We start from the raw sequence: 17,874 nt of genomic DNA on the forward strand, positions 1-17,874 counted from the left end.
CCCTTTGGGCCATGAAAGAGAACTTTTTTAAGTATGACGATCAACTCTTTCTCCAAGTATTGGGCACTTCAATGGGGAGCATTTTTGCCCCTAGCTTGGCAAACCTCTATGTACAAATCTTTGAACAGGACCACATTTTCAGCAGCGAGAATCCATATAAACATTATACACGTTTATGGAAGCGCTACATTGAGGATGTGCTGTTCATTTGGAGAGGTGCACCTGCGTTGATCATTGAATTCAAGGCATGTTTAAACAGCTGAAATGATTATTTGAATTTCACCTGTGAATATAGCAACACCAGCTTACCATTCCTGGATGTCAGAATTTTTCCTTGGGACGGTGGTCTGGGTACTGAGCTCTACAGAAAACCTATGTCCAGGAACTCAATTTTGTCATACAAGAGCTTCCATCCTAAAGCTCTGTAAGACAATTTGCCATTCTGACAATTTTTACGGATCAAGAGGAATTGTTCATCAACTTCTAAATATCAGGAACATGCACAGTACTCGGCGCTCCAGCTAGAGGCTAGGCATTATCCGACAAAACTAGTGAAGAGCTCAATGAAACAGGCAGCCAACAATAGCAAGGCAGCACTAATTGATCCCAGTGAACCTAAGGAAAGTAATAAAAGACTGACCTGTGTGAATACATTCTGCAGTGTTTCAAACAAAATCAAAAAGAGCATTCTTTCTAACTGGAAGATATTGAATATCGGAACTACACCACTGCCACGCCCGCTTTTTGCCGTCAGACGCAGCACTAATATTAAAGATTGGTTAGTACACACATGACCACGTATGATCAAGACAGGACAACAAGACACTCTCTGGGGTCCACCTCTCATGAAAGGGCACTTTCCATGTGGATCGTGTGCAGCTTGCACACAAACGATGCACACTACTGGGATAGATATCGGGTCAACCAGACCCTGGACTCTGTTCAATCACACGAATTGCAACAGCGATAAGTTGATTACTTGATCACATGCCCGTGTACACTCCAATACGTGGGTATGACTACACGTAAAGTCAAAACCCCTATTCTTGAACACAAGAGAACTATAAGGTGTAGAAAGTCCTCATCTAAATTTACCAGTCACTTTCTTGAAGCCAATCACTCTCCACAAGATCTCAGATGGACAGTTTTGAAGAAACCGTTTATTCCAACTCATATTACTGACATCCCCACACACCTATTTAGGTGGGAACAACAGTGGGTGCACAGACTAGACAGTGACAACACAGGTCTGAATTACGAGATCTCATGAGTCTCTTTATAAACAAGATATACCATGCCGCCCCACCAAGACCTTTCTTCTTACTAGTAGATGTACGTACTTCTATCTCAAATTCTTTGAGCAGAGTAGCTGGTCCACCTATAGTCCAACATATTCTTAATCCAGGTATATGCTAGAATTCCCATCTGATGCAACTAATTAACAATACAGATACGACTGAATTGCAGACAGCCATACCTGGGAGACCGCTATAGTTATCTATCAATGTCTTCTATACATACATTTGCTCCATGACATCTTAAAGACTCATTGAGCAATTATTGTTCGATACTACACTTCCCAATAGGTCACCTCAATAGGTCAAGCTTACACATAGGTATAAAAGCATGCAACTGCCTGACCCAGATCTCCGGTGGTGCAGACATTTGTGGTACCCTCTATCAGGCTCCGCTTTCCGTCTTCCTCGGGGCAATGCTGCGAGTCCAATTCCCGCACCCTCTGGACTGCCCCAGAGTCTGAATACAAGAATACAGACAACTGGAACAATACAAACGCCGCGGGAAAGAAAGGGGACAGCGGGGAGGGAGATCTGAAATGACAAAGAACAAGGGATTAGAACACCCTACCTCCCTCACTCTTAAACGCTGCTTTCCTAGATACTTTCTTAAGGTAACCTTCCCCCCCCAGGCACTCAAGCTATACGTGTAAAGGAAAATACAACAGGCCACATCCAAATGGAGACAATGGTTCTGAACAGGTATCGGGAACTTGTACCCAACTGTGAACGGAAAACAAACCACAATCAAGGTCTCTGCTTCGTAACAACAAATCCTAATACAACGGTGAGAGCATAGAACACATACCCTTGGCTATGCACATATTCTCTTAATATAGGTACTTTTCTGTTCCAATACCCCTCCTGTCTCCTGAAGAAATGAGAACAAAGAAAGAATAATGAATCCTGTACAAACTATGAGAACACAGGAAATTAATGGCGAGTACTTCTCCTTAATGTTATGTAGTCACACCAAGGAATACTTCCATCCGGAATACATGTACACACCAATGTTCGATATGAACATGTATATAGTTTTCTGATAGACTGCGAGGCTCAGAGATGATATCCCGCAAGTGAATCCTATCGCATCTGATGACCGCAAAAACCGGTCTGAATAACTCTTGGTTATTCACAACAAGATGTTTGAAAACCGAGTCCCTCTCAGCCGAGAGAAACTCAAAAGCAGACCAGCAAGGGGGGTGCGTGGTTGGGATCGAAACTACCAACGCCTCGCACACCCGATTCAACACAGTACTCACGAGTTCGTAGGACTTGGGGCCAAAACAAGTCAAAGATCCTACCACGGCATCTGTTTGATCCAAACGGAATTATCGGCGTTTTCTCGCCGTTCTCTGCATCCTTTTATTTCCCGGTATGCGTGTGCATCACTTGCTTACGTGATGTCTGCACGGCCTGCCGGGAAATGTAGTTCGAGGTACTGAATGTCCGTGTTTACCGATGGCTTCACGCCACCGACGATGCGGATCTTGACACCCTCATCACACTTTACTCCATGGTTTAGTTGGCCGATAGTAGAATACTGAACCTCTCATGATCGCAACACACGTGGTGACTGGGCTTTCGTATTAACTTTTTAACGGGTAAGCAGTTTTCTAAACGTTATTAAAAATAGAGTTGTGTACTGCAGCTGGGGAGTGAGGTCGAGATACCCCCGTCATATTAATTACCAGAGCAATTTCACTGAGTGTCTCATAAAACTGGGCATTCAAGACCAATACTAACATGAAACTACAACTCCCGGCGTACTTACTATATGATGTGCATACACTGCCGATCTCATTGTTATTAGGAATAGAGCTGTTCACTGTGCTGGGTAGTGAGGCCTAAATAACCCTTTCATATTAATTACTAGAGTAACTTTACTGAGCGTCTCATAAAACCGGGCATTCAAGACAAATATTGAAATTAAACTAAAACTCCCTGACCCAGATCTCATGCAACTGCCTGACCCAGATCTCGGGTGGTACAGACATTTGTGATACCCTAATCACACTTTACTCTATGGTTTAGTTGGCCGATAGTTGAATACTGAGCCTCTCATGATCGCAACACATGTGGTGACTGGGCTTTCGTATTAACTTTTTAATGGGTAAGCAGTTTTCTAAACGTTATTAAAAATAGAGTTGTATACTGCAGCTGGGGAGGGAGGTGGACATACCCCTGTTATATTATTTACCAGAGCAATTTTACTGAGCGTCTCATAAAACTGGGCATTCAAGACCAATACTAACATGAAACTACAACTTCCGGCGTACTTACTATATGATGCGCATGCGCTGCCGATCTAATTGTTATTAGGAATAGAGCTGTGCACTGTGCTGGGTAGTGAGGCCGAAATACCCCCGTCATATTAATTACTAGGGTAACTTTACTGAGCGTCTCATAAAACCAGGCATTGAAGACCTATAATGAAATTAAACTACAACTCCAGGTGTATTTAATATATGATGCGCATGCACGGCCGATCAGCATTGTTTTAGCGGCGCACAAGCATGAGTGTTTGAAGGCAGAGTTTCACGAACCTGCTTCGTATTTTCTTCATGAACTACCCGACAAAAGAGAGCGCTCTAACCACAGACACTCACCTCCGGTCACAGGCTCACTCGAGCACAGAGTACCGACGGAGAGGTGAGTGTTGCGGGGGGGCTCTGCTTAAATTTGATTTATTTGCCATTTCTGAAGTTTTATTTCTTCACTATGTAATTACTTGAATTTAACAACATCAGCACTAGTCCTCTTAGTGTCCCCTTTTTTAACATGGGCTACATCACGATGGGGGATAATCGGCCTTGAGTGGGTTTGCCTTTGTAACCCTTTTTAGGGCTCGGGCTACGTCACCACGAAGTGGGGCGGAGCTTCGAGCTCTTATGTTAAAGAAAAAAAAAAGGTTTCTTTAGGGCTCGGGCCAGATAGATTCCTTAGTGTGCATGCTTTTGTTTTGGCATCTGCATAGTGATTCGTCTTCGCTGTGCTGTCCTTTTAGTAGCCTTGACACGATAGGCTATATGTAATTTTCGTCCGCCATTTGTGGCATTTTCTGTGTGGTTACGAGCACGGGCGTCCATAAATATCAATTAGGAGCTGTCAGAGAGGTGCTGTAATGGAATCCAGATGCTGTGGGCGTGTTCACAATTCTGCAGTGCGTTTTGGTGGGCGCGCGCCATGCATTATTTTGTTGCTCCTTTCATCTCAGGTTTACTCGGCTAATTTAAATGTTTGAATAGCTGAAATGCTTTTACCGAAATTTAAAATGTTTGTTTGGAATAAAAGGTTTACAGTTTTCAGCCAGCTTGCACCTCCTTGTTTGAACACGGAATGTAAAGCGAGTTTGTTTTAGAGCACTGATAGCCCTGTGAGGTGATACTTCAGGGTCGACGTGGTGGGTGCTTCCGGCTGGCTTGCCAGTTTGTTTATTTAAGCGGCTGACATGGTAAGTGGAATAACGAGGGAAGAACACGGTACCAGCTGTATATTTGACTGTCACTCTTAGCTGCGATAAAAATAAGTGGGAAAGTGCAATTTCGGATGATATTGAACATTCACTCATTCCAACAATTATGCATTTAAAAAGATTTTAACTTTCAGGCTTATTGTGAACATTTGAGGGTTACCGGTGGCAAGTTTAGTAAGAGGTAAAGAGTGCGCTTTTCATGCCCTACTTCGGGTTCACAGTGTGAGTTTGGGCGGCTGCGACACCAGCTAAATATAAATCTGGCGCAGTCCTACTGGGCACCATGCTGTATGTCAGTCTATAAGGGAAGGCGCCGTTCTGCTCTGTGCTGTGTTGAAGGATAGGGACATTGTGAACAACGATGGTTGGGAGCAGGAGATGGCCTTCGGGGTGACGATGTTATGTGCAGAGTGCAGTTTGGTAGTGCAGAGTGCATAGTGGTAGTGCAGAGTGCAGAGTGGTAGTGCAGAGTGGTAGTGCAGAGTGCAGAGTGGTAGTGCAGAGTGCAGAGTGGTAGTGCAGAGTGGTAGTGCAGAGTGCAGAGTGGTAGTGCAGAGTGGTAGTGCAGAGTGGTAGTGCAGAGTGGTAGTGCAGAGTGCAGAGTGGTAGTGCAGAGTGCAGAGTGGTAGTGCAGAGTGCAGAGTGGTAGTGCAGAGTGGTAGTGCAGAGTGGTAGTGCAGAGTGCAGAGTGGTAGTGCAGAGTGGTAGTGCAGAGTGCAGAGTGGTAGTGTAGAGTTCAGAGTGAGAGTGCAGATTGAGAGTGCGAGTGGGAGTGCAGAGTGCAGATTGGTAGTGCAGAGTGCAGATTGGTAGTGCAGAGTGGTAGTGCAGAGTGGTAGTGCAGAGTGGTAGTGCAGAGTGGTAGTGCAGAGTGCAGAGTGGTAGTGTAGAGTGCAGAGTGGTAGTGCAGAGTGCAGAGTGATAGTGCAGAGTGGTAGTGCAGAGTGCAGAGTGGTAGTGCAGAGTGCAGAGTGGTAGTGCTACGTCACTACGAAGTGGGGCGGAGCTTCGAGCTCTTATGTTAAAGAAAAAAAAAAAGGTTTCTTTAGGGCTCGGGCCAGATAGATTCCTTAGTGCGCGTGCTTTTGTTATGGCATCTGCATAGGGATTCGTCTTCGCTGGGCTGTCCTTTTAGTAGCCTTGACACGATACGCTATATGTAATTTTCGTCCGCCATTTGTGGCATTTTCTGTGTGGTTACGAGCACAGGCGTCCATAAATATCAATTAGGAGCTATCAGGGAGGTGCTGTAATGGAATCCAGATGCTGTGGGCGTGTTCACCATTCTGCAGTGCGTTTTGGTGGGCGCGCGCCATGCATTATTTTGTTGCTCCTTTCATCTCAGGTTTACTCGGCTAATTTAAATGTTTGAATAGCTGAAATGCTTTTACCGAAATTTAAAATGTTTGTTTGGAATAAAAGGTTTACAGTTTTCAGCCAGCTTGCACCTCCTTGTTTGAACACGGAATGTTAAGCGAGTTTGTTTTAGAGCACTGATAGCCCTGTGAGGTGATACTTCAGGGTCGACGTGGTGGGTGCTTCGGGCTGGCTTGCCAGTTTGTTTATTTAAGCGGCTGACATGGTAAGTGGAATAACGAGGGAAGAACACGGTACCAGCTGTATATTTGACTGTCACTCTTAGCTGCGATAAAAATAAGTGGGAAAGTGCAATTTCGGATGATATTGAGCATTCACTCATTCCAACAAATATGCATTTAAAAAGATTTTAACTTTCAGGCTTATTGTGAACATTTGAGGGTTAGGGGTGGCGAGTTCAGTAAGAGGTAAAGAGTGCGCTTTTCATGCCCTACTTCGGGTTCACAGTGTGAGTTTGTGCGGCTGCGACAACAGCTAAATATAAATCTGGCGCAGTCCTACTGGGCACCATGCTGTATGTCAGTCTTTGAGGGAAGGCGCCGTTCTGCTCTGTGCTGTGGTGAAGGATAGGGACATTGTGAACAACAATGGTTGGGAGCAGGAGATGGCCTTCGGGGTGACGACGTTATGTGCAGAGTGCAGTTTGGTAGTGCAGAGTGCAGAGTGGTAGTGCAGAGTGCAGAGTGGTAGTGCAGAGTGGTAGTGCAGAGTGCAGAGTGGTAGTGCAGAGTGCAGAGTGGTAGTGCAGAGTGGTAGTGTAGAGAGGTAGTGCAGAGTGCAGATTGGTAGTGCAGAGTGCATAGTGGTAGTGCAGAGTGGTAGTGCAGAGTGGTAGTGCAGAGTGGTAGTGCAGAGTGCAGAGAGGTAGTGCAGAGTGCAGAGTGGTAGTGCAGAGTGCAGAGTGGTAGTGCAGAGTGCAGAGTGGTAGTGCTGAGTGGTAGTGCAGAGTGGTAGTGCAGAGTGCAGAGTGGTAGTGCAGAGTGGTAGTGCAGAGTGCAGAGTGGTAGTGCAGAGTGCAGAGTGGTAGTGCAGAGTGGTAGTGCAGAGTGGTAGTGCAGAGTGGTAGTGCAGAGTGCAGAGTGGTAGTGCAGAGTGGTAGTGCAGAGTGCAGAGTGGTAGTGCAGAGTGCAGAGTGGTAGTGCAGAGTGGTAGTGCAGAGTGCAGAGTGGTAGTGCAGAGTGCAGAGTGGTAGTGCAATTTGAGAGTGCTGAGTGCAGATTGAGAGTGCAGAGTGCAGAGTGGTAGTGCAGAGTGCAGAGTGGTAGTGCAGAGTGGTAGTGCAGAGTGGTAGTGCAGAGTGCAGATTGGTAGTGCAGAGTGCAGATTGTTAGTGCAGAGTGCAGAGTGGTAGTGCAGAGTGCAGAGTGGTAGTGCAGAGTGGTAGTGCAGAGTGCAGAGTGGTAGTGCAGAGTGCAGATTGAGAGTGCGAGTGGTAGTGCAGAGTGGTAGTGCAGAGTGCAGAGTGGTAGTGCAGAGTGCAGAGTGGTAGTGCAGAGTGCAGATTGAGAGTGGGAGTGGTAGTGCAGAGTGGTAGTGCAGAGTGCAGACTGTTAGTGCAGAGTGGTAGTGCAGAGTGCAGATTGAGAGTGCAGAGTGCAGAGTGGTTTTGCAGAGTGGTAGTGCAGAGTGCAGAGTGGTAGTGCAGAGTGCAGAGTAGTAGTGCAGAGTGCAGAGTGGTAGTGCAGAGTGCAGAGTGGTAGTGCAGAGTGGTAGTGCAGAGTGCAGAGTGGTAGTGCCGAGTGCAGAGTGGTAGTGCAGAGTGCAGATTGGTAGTGCAGAGTGCAGATTGGTAGTGCATAGTGCAGAGTGGTAGTGCAGAGTGCAGATTGAGAGTGCAGATTGAGAGTGCAGAGTGCAGATTGAGAGGGCAGAGTGCAGATTGAGAGTGCAGAGTGCAGAGTGGTAGTGCAGAGTGGTAGTGCAGAGTGCAGAGTGGTAGTGCAGAGTGGTAGTGCAGAGTGCAGAGTGGTAGTGCAGAGTGGTAGTGCAGAGTGGTAGTGCAGAGTGCAGAGTGGTAGTGCAGAGTGGTAGTGCAGAGTGGTAGTGCAGAGTGGTAGTGCAGAGTGCAGATTGGTAGTGCAGAGTGCAGATTGGTAGTGCAGAGTGCAGATTGAGAGTGCAGAGTGCAGAGTGCAGATTGGTAGTGCAGAGTGCAGATTGTTAGTGCAGAGTACAGATTGGTAGTGCAGAGTGCAGATTGAGAGTGCAGAGTGCAGATTGGTAGTGCAGAGTGCAGATTGGTAGTGCAGAGTGCAGAGTGGTAGTGCAGAGTGCAGAGTGGTAGTGCAGAGTGGTAGTGCAGCGTGGTAGTGCAGAGTGCAGAGTGGTAGTGCAGAGTGCAGAGTGGTAGTGCAGAGTGCAGAGTGGTAGTGCAGAGTGCAGATTGAGAGTGCAGAGTGCAGAGTGCAGATTGAGAGTGCAGAGTGCAGATTGAGAGTGCAGAGTGCAGATTGAGAGTGCAGTGTGCAGATTGGTAGTGCAGAGTGCAGAGTGGTAGTGCAGAGTGCCTAAAACACATTTCCATTTACAATGCCATTATCTCTAACTTAAAACAAACCCGAGCCCTAATGCATTCCTAATGCTTGTTCTTTAATGCCCGCAACCACTAGGCAAGAATTAGATATTTCCTTTGCTGAAGGGTGGGTCTTAAGTATTTTAAGTTTTTTAACTTAGTTATGCCATACATTATGGTTTGGTGCATACTAGTACATCGAGAGGTTGAAGCCCTTTTGTTAAAGCAATCATCAGACTACATTATCAGACTACATTGCTGGGCACCATGGCATATATGATGGTGTTTTCAACACACCATGGTGGATCACCTTCACCTAGCAGTGCTGGTCTTTGCCGGCTAGACTATGCACTCCAATAGGTTCTCTCACACATTTGCTCCTAGATTTATGCCTACCCTGGTTTCACTAATTAGGAAGGGTTCTAAAGAACTATGTGTAGTACAATGTTGTGTGAATAACACATGCACCGCCATTGATTTTCTCTCCAGAGCGGTGCCCCCACTCTGAGCTGTCGCCAGGTTGAGGTGAAGTCCCTTACCCATCAGTAGCGGGTAAGAGCTTTTTTCTGAATTTCTTCTTTTCATGTTTTGGATATTTAAAAATTAGAAGAGCCACTAGCTGTACCACTCTCCTATAGGTTGTTAATTTTGATTGACTGGTTCTGTTTCCATTAGGTAAAGTCACCTTCTGAAGCAGACGAACCATGAACATTATTGGTTCCTGTATTCTTTTTTGTTTATTCACTTGAGCACTTGTAATGGCCGGATTTTCCGCTTAGATGGGATCAGCCCCCAGGGGCCCCTATAACCCAGCCAAAACGTACTCACCTCCCTCCTTAGAACGTATTCACAATGAATATGGATAGATATATATAGGTATATACAGGTCGCACCTAAGGATGGGGAATAGCAATACACATGCATAGATTTTCTACAATATCTTATTCACATCAGTTGGTCTCGCGGCCACCCCGACCCAGACCGGTCTACCCTAGGGCAGATATGACACACAATCCGGTGCGTCTACACATGGGCCTGCAGAACCCAATGCTCTCCTTTCCAAACGATCCACAATCCGGTAGATCTACACGCCAGTATCCTCCCTGACGCTCTCACTTATGCAAGCCACAATCCTGTGGGTATCCGCGTTGGTAATCCCCCCCAACGTTCTCACTAACGCCGCATATCAACGACGACCACATTCCTATGAGCAATTATCGGGACAATGTCTCAGTTATCTACTTGGGATAAAACTAGGATAATGACTTTTAATACGGTTCCCAAATTATATGATGTACCTCTTATTCTTGGCATCAAAGGTCCACTCACTCCCTCTTTGTTCGATCACTATTTACCTGATTGGGATTTCACATCCGTTCATGCAAACAACTTTCAACTAGGAGATGCATTTACCAAGATTGAACAGGAATACAAGGCACACATTAGTTCTCTAAGAACTAGGGTATTTATTAACAATAGACACACATCACATTACTATGCAACATAATTTCTGTAAAGAAAAGGTAAAGATTAGAATGCGCGCTTATTGGGAAAGGGCGGAGGTCACCTTGTTAACATGAAGTCGGGGCTCGGCATTCATCTAGGTTCCCTTCTCGTCTCTGTGTCCTGGCTCGCCTCGCAGTCACACCCCAGCCGTCACAAGTACACGTCTGCACCGCTAGGCTCAACCTCGTCTGCTTCCCTCCAGGCCACCGGAACCTTGCTGGTTATTAGCTAGCGTCTCTCTCTCTCTCTCTGTGCCAGTGCGCTCCGCGCTAATTCTCCTTCAGTCTTTCTCAGAGAGTCTCGGTCTTAAATCTTTCTCGGACTTCAAAGATGGCGACTGTCCGCCATGAAATAATTAATGGCAGAGATGCTAACGGCTAGATGCCGCCTACGAACTAACTGACAACTGACTAACACCTTCGCTAATATCAAAGCCCGTTCCTTCATGGAAAGTTACGGCCAGCAACCTGCCGCCCACCAAATTCTTGTACCTCCCCGTACCAAGGACACGTTCCCAGCCGGCCGGCCTGAAGTTGTGTCTTCGGAGTGGAGAAAAATACATTCCTTCGATAAGGGCCAGCCTGAGCCGGTTCTCTCCGAGCGAACAACAGCTTGAAACTAAAACACTACACTTGACCTAGAAGGCCTCTCGAGCTACCAGGCAGAGAGCAAAATGGAGTCTGTCTCGTTTAAGGCCTACAGGGCCCGTAATATGCGTAACTCCATGGAAAATATCCTAACACGTTAGCAAATGGGCAAATAATTATTAATACTTATGTATCTATTCCCTCACTTAAATTCATAAGCCCTACACTAAGGAAAGTGACACGAAAATGCTCTAATATATGGAAGGCAGGGGTCCTATCTATAGTCCTAATCCCTATGCTATGGGGGTGATAGGCTGGAGTCACTCTCCATCATTCTCCCTCTTAAAGGAGCCAGAAAAGGGCAGCCATTACATTACACCCCTTGACTCCAGTCTATTAACCACAAACTAAATAGAACTTACATCAGTAAAAGAATAATAGGAAACAAAATTAACTGATCTATGTCTCTTGCTAAGTCTACAAAATTGGAGCAGGGAAGGGATACACTGAATAAAGCAACAAATAGCTATTAAAACACAAATGGCAACGATAAATCCCCCTAAAATCTGTCGTAAAGAATGCAAGTCAGGTAACCAATTAAAGAGCCAGTCAAAGAAACCCTGATCTATGTGTTGTCTAATTTCTGCAGTCAAGTCGTGGAGTTTGTCAATATGGGCTTGGATTGATTTAGAATGGTCAGACAAATTAAAACAGCATAGGCCCTCAAAATCAGAACATTCATGTCCATGTTTTAACAAAAGATAATCAATAGCAGCGCGATTCTGTAAAATAGCTCTACATTCGCCTTGGGCGTCTAATAAAAGATCAGATAAAACAGTAGAGGTTTGATTGATGGACTTAACCATCCAGCAGGCCATCTTGCCGATCGTTTTGGCATTATAAACGGCCTATGCAGGCACTCCAATAATAGAAAAAGCTAAACCAAGATATTCCGATTTAGAGTAAAGGTGGACAGAGGAATCACAGTCCTCATGCAATGACATAGAATCACGTACAATACGGGAATGTGAATTAGGATGTGAGGAAAACATTAATAAACTTAATCTAGTGATGGCACATGGGCCACCAGAAATATTTGCAGGAATATAAGGCCAGGATGAATTCCCGCAAGAAAAGAGCCATCCTGATGGCAATAACATGGAACGATAATAACTAGGGGCAACTAACAGACGTTGACATGTCATATTATTCTTCACAGAAAGACATGAATTCGGAAGTCTCTTTAAACACAGCACTCTGCACTGAGACAGTTACCTGCTAGAGGAGCACGGCGGACCTGCTGACCTGCTGCCCAGCGGACCCTTCTTCCTGCAATCTTCCTGTACTCGGCGCCACGACTCGCCGGACCCGCTTCGCGGGTCCCGCAGCGCGTCATCTGCCTGGGGTCTGCATCGAGGAGCTGAGGAGGAGCGCGGGGTCAGGCAAGTGAGCTAGCGGGGCTGCGAGCAAGGCAGGGGACTCCAGCGACCAGGAGCCCCTGCGCGCCCAACCAGCAACACCTGGGCTGCTCTCCCCGCTGGCCACGCCCCCCGCCAACGGAGCCAAAAGCTGCCTCAACCCCAGCGCTTGTGGGACACTCTGCACTGAGACAGTTACCTGCTAGAGGAGCACGGCGGACCTGCTGACCTGCTGCCCAGCGGACCCTTCTTCCTGCAATCTTCCTGTACTCGGCGCCACGACTCGCCGGACCCGCTTCGCGGGTCCCGCAGCGCGTCATCTGCCTGGGGTCTGCATCGAGGAGCTGAGGAAGAGCGCGGGGTCAGGCAAGTGAGCTAGCGGGGCTGCGAGCAAGGCAGGGGACTCCAGCGACCAGGAGCCCCTGCGCGCCCAACCAGCAACACCTGGGCTGCTCTCCCCGCTGGCCACGCCCCCCCGCCTATTACCAAATCAACACATAGCAGCAATATCTTAAGGAGGGTAGGACCTCCGCTTCGCGGGAGCGAGCGGGAGCGACCGGGAGAAGCCCGGGACAAGGGCGGGACCGTTTTAGGCCGTTCTAGGCCTGAGAGGCCTGGGCTGGGCCACGCTATTTGGCCCTACGAACAGCCATTGCACGTGAGTCTGTTACCATTATTCTACGACAAGCCACCCACTAACCATCATGTGCACACGAACCACACGAAGTAAAACCGCAAGGGGACTTGGTGGCTCTAGTGGGACATTGGATGACTTTTTATTTAAGACTAATATGGCGATTGACCACAAAATTAACAAAATGCAACATAGGGTCTCTCTTGAACTTGATGCTGCCCGCAAATTGTCTCTTAATATTGCTTCCTCAAAAAAATCGTCACTTGGGAACCTTGCCCTAGCACTTACCCCCGAGAGGCCAACTGGCCCTCGCCCCCTGTTAGCCACAGCTGATATACATCACTGCCCCTCTCAGCCCTTAAGTGACCTGGTTAGGGAACCTCCATCTAACCTGGTGGAGGACGTAGTGCCAGTTAAACCTGTAGCCAGCACAAGCTCAAAGGCGAAGAGCAAATCACCTAGGGCTGCAACAAGGGCTAATACCATTGCGAACAAAAAGGCGCTGCAGCAAAAAAAGAGCTTGGCCAGATCTGCCTTTGCTCGCAAGAAGGCAAAAATCGCCAGAGCCCAGTTCTTTAATTGCCGACGCCCTTTGTCTGCCTCAGCTCATGGTGAATCAAACGATGGCACCCACACTGACAGCATTGCTTGTGCCACCACCCATGCTCCAGATGGAACTTCGACCGTCATTATGGCGGCGGCTTCCCCTGGCTTATACGTTGAGGGGTCAATGGGGGGAAGTTTGGGTGGGGCGGAGGGGGACAATGGGGATGATGAGGCATTCATACACACTGTCTGGGTCACTCTTAAGAAATTACTCACCCCCTTGGAGCTTAAACTCACTAAAATAGAAAACCATCTGCTTGAGATGGATAAGACGATAGTAACTCTTGCTAGTCTTAGCCTCAAGCAAATGGAGTCTAGACTCTCACAGGGGGGGGGCTCATCATCACAATGTCTAGAAGTAAATGCATCTACTTCGCTCAACGAACGACCCAAACCTGTACCCAAACCACGCACAATAATAGGGAACAGCACCCCCAACATCCCAAGTGCAAAAGCGGGCCCCACCAAGGTGCCGCCTGCACCGCCCAAACCCAAGCCTACTGCCAACCCCAAGCCTAGTGCGCCTCGAGCAGTGGCCGAATTACACACTGTAGGACCAAAACCTAAACCTCCAACAGATCGGCAAACTATTCAGCCTGCCCCCAATGCTCAACAACCTCTTGAACCTAGCAGACCCAACTTCCGTGGGGGCTATATAGACTTACCCCCGGAAGCAAGTCCATATGTTGCTGTCTTAGCCGGTGTACCGACCCTTGATCCACTAACAAAAGAGGACCATTGGTCCCTCAAAAACAAGGTCATACACTGGCTAAACACAAACAGACAGCTCCCTAGCCATCAAAGAAGCCGGGTTCTAATGGTCCGAAGAGTACCTTGGATTGGACCGAGCCACAAATCCATTTTGGGTGATTGTATAGTGGTGACATTTGCTGATCCCAACACGGCACACCATCTCTGCTCATGGTCCCCTTGTATTAATGACCAGTCGGTTGTCGTCAGACCCCTCACTTTTTTCTACCCCCCTAGGAACTCGGATAGAACAGGAGGGAGTTGGTCTACAATCCAAAAGTCTAGAAATAGGGGTTATAGGTATGCGGGACCTAGCCAGAGTAGTTGGTGGCAGGAAGTTCCCACGTCTAATATGTTTGGCTGCCTGGAGGAGGTTGACTGACTCGGGGGGGACATCATTATTAAAGGGGAACTGACAGTTGCTAGCATGAATGCCACAAGCAATGATAGTACAGGCTACCAAATGTTTACTTCACCTGACCCAATTTGTGTTTTCACTGACCACTATTCTCAACAAGCAGATATAGAAACCCTGGCCCACCCAGTCACCCCTTGTACCGATAGCCCAGATAGCCAACTTAAAATAATATCCTGGAACATCGCGGGTCTTAGGGGTCGCTTGGACAATGATGACTGGGTCGAATACATCTCCGCCCACGATGTCATCCTGTTCCAAGAAACTTGGTCAGTAGCCCTACTTCATAGACAGGGCTATCTTAACTTCTATAAACCGGCTATTCAGGGCACGAAGGGTAGGGCGTCGGGTGGTCTCTGTATTTGGATTAAAACTAGCCTGGGTTTTAATATTAGAGAAATAGTAGGGACAAATCCCGATATACTTTGCATCTCATTAAGGAAGGCAAACTGTGAAGAAATACTCCTTATTAATATCTATGCCAGAGGTTGCCAAGGAGGCAAGAAGCAACCAATCCTTAACGATCTGGAAGCCCTCTTGCATGAGCATAAATGCGACCAACTCACCATAGTGGCAGGGGACCTAAACTGCTCATTTGAGCCTATCATGAACCTTGCCGAAGATGTTGGTTTAGACGAGGATTCCGCATGGGACATTCCCCCGCTAGCAATTACAAAGGCAGTCAGGGGAACGGAGGCTGCTCTCCATTGGCTTGGGCTGTGCCTGGAATGGGGACTCCGAGCCGTAAATGGCCGCAGCTCATCTGATAAGGAGGGGATGCCAACTTTCGATAATGGGTCTTGCGCTAGCCGCATTGACTATATACTTATTAATATCGAATCTTGGGTATCTATGGTTGACATGATTGTAGACAGTAGGCCGGAGAGTGATCATAACCCCCTCTCTCTAGTACTTAAGGTCCCTGGGATAGCACCACCTCAAGAGGAAACAGATTGTATCACATCTGACCTCGTCTTATGTGACAACAGAAGACGGGTCAAATGGCCCAAGGTGATATCTGACCCTGAGCTTGTCAACCAGATTGAAGAATTGGTTTTTAACACCAAAGAAAAGATGTTGGTACCCCCTTCCAGCGACCTGCCCATGACAAATAATGTCGATCTACACGAGGCATGTTTTGAGGCAATTAAAGTTCTTCTCACTAGACCATGCCGGAAATTAAAAATTAAGCAAAGCAAGGGCTGGTACAATAAAAACTGCAGGGAAGCCCATGCTACACTTATTGCTGCAGTCAAGTCTAGGAACTCCCCGGCCATTAGAACAGCGAGACAGATCTATAAGCGTACCATTTGGGAAGCTAAAAGGGACTGGGATGACTCATATTGGCATGATCTTCTTCATGCATGTGAGTCTTCCAACCAATTCAGATTCTGGGAGATAGTCAGGCGAGCAAGGGGCTTGGATACATCATCCCCTGAAAATCATGTTCCAGCCGAAGAATGGGTGAAATTCTTTTCTGCTCAATTTGCCAACCAGAATGCTCCCCAGCTGGTCGAGGCGCACTCACCAGGAAACCAATTTGTATCACATGAGAATAGACTTGTCTTTAGCTACACTGACACCAAACACGCTTTAGGATCCATCCTGTCCGGGAAAGCCCCAGGCATTGACGCTGTACCAGCTGACCTTTTCAAGCTAAACTTAGATCTGTGGGTCCCCTACATTACTATCTTAGCTAATTCAATAGCAGCCGGGGAAAAAATACCGCAGTCTTGGAAAGGGGCTGAAATAATACCGGTTTTTAAAAAGGGGGATCGATCCTTACCAAAAAATTACCGTCCAATTAGCCTGATCGACACAATCCAAAAAGTGGTAGCACGAATGGCCCTAGCTAGAATACAGGGGTTGATTGAGCAAAACAACATACTCTCCCCCCTGCAGGCAGGGTTTAGGGCAGGCACTAGCACTCTAGATCAGGTCTTTCGGCTAACCATGCTATATTGGAAGGTGGTTTTTTTGGGCGGGGGGGCCATATATGCGGCCTTTGTCGACCTTCGGTCGGCATTTGATATGGTTCCCAGGGCCAAACTTTGGGACGCCCTTAAAAGTATGGATTTCCCCCCAGACCTTTTAGACCTGGTGAAACGCCTCCATGAGGAAAACTTTGCGCGTGTAAGATGGGGTAACCAGGGTCAGGTGACTCCTAGCTTCCCTGTAGAACGAGGAGTCCGGCAGGGCTGCGTGTTAGCCCCTACATTGTTCCTCTTGTTCATCAATCGGGTGGTTGCTTTTTTTAACGAAATCTACACTGATGCACCCACCCTGGGAAACACAAAATATCCTCTGCTAATATTTGCGGACGATACCCTGCTCCTCTCAAGGACCCGTAGTGGCCTGCAGGCGGCCTTAAACAGATTTTCTGAGTTTTGCACACAAAATGACCTCCAAATTAATACAGACAAAACGAAATTTATGATTTTTAACAAAAATAAGCCCATCACCAGCTCATTCTCTCTAGAGGGCGTTCCGATTGAACAAGTTACAGTGATTTCCTATCTGGGTGTAACCTTGGACCATCAACTCACATGGAAACCCCAGCTGGAAGTGACAGCCCTTAAGTTTAATCGCCTTTCTGGATGCCTGTTAAAGGAACAGAAAAAATCAGTAACAAAGCGTATTACACCTGCCCTAAAAATACACGATGCCAAAGTGAATGCAGCTATACTGTATGGTGCGGACATTTGGGGGTACATAGGTTTGTCTGCCCTTACCAATGCTCAGAATAAGTTCCACAGGATGTTAGTGGGTGTCCCCCAATCTTCCCCCATTACTCCCTTGCTTTTAGACTTAGGATGTAAACCGCTGGGTGAGATGGCCCAATACCGTCTTGTTGCTCTTTGGCGTCGCCTTTGGACGACTGAAGAACTAAGCTTATTTTCCCGAGAGCTTGGTGAAGTTAGAGCACTGTGGGGTGCCCAAAAAATCCCTTGGTTCAGGGAGGTAAAGCGCATATTATATCTGATGGGCCTCCCAGAACTATGGCTACACCCAGAATGCTCAAACTTCCCATCAAAAGTTGAATTTAAAGAGCTCTACTGGGCTGCTAAAAAATCTGCTTTGGTCTCCCTCTCAGCTGCTAACAACCTAACAGGTCAGTTTCTGATGCACAAACTAACCCCCTTCTTGGAACCATACTGGGACTTGATCGGTAAGACGCTTGATCGCAAGCTGTACCACCAGTTCCGAGTGGGAACCTTACCGATCAAGTCCTTTACTGCTAAGTGGGCACTGAATTCCAGTGATAAATGCCCCTTTTGCCCCGCTCATGCAGAAAGTCT

The sequence above is a fragment of the Lissotriton vulgaris genome, chromosome 2_1 (genome assembly GCF_964263255.1).
Source record: "Lissotriton vulgaris chromosome 2_1, aLisVul1.2, whole genome shotgun sequence".
In the NCBI taxonomy this organism is placed as follows: domain Eukaryota; kingdom Metazoa; phylum Chordata; class Amphibia; order Caudata; family Salamandridae; genus Lissotriton; species Lissotriton vulgaris.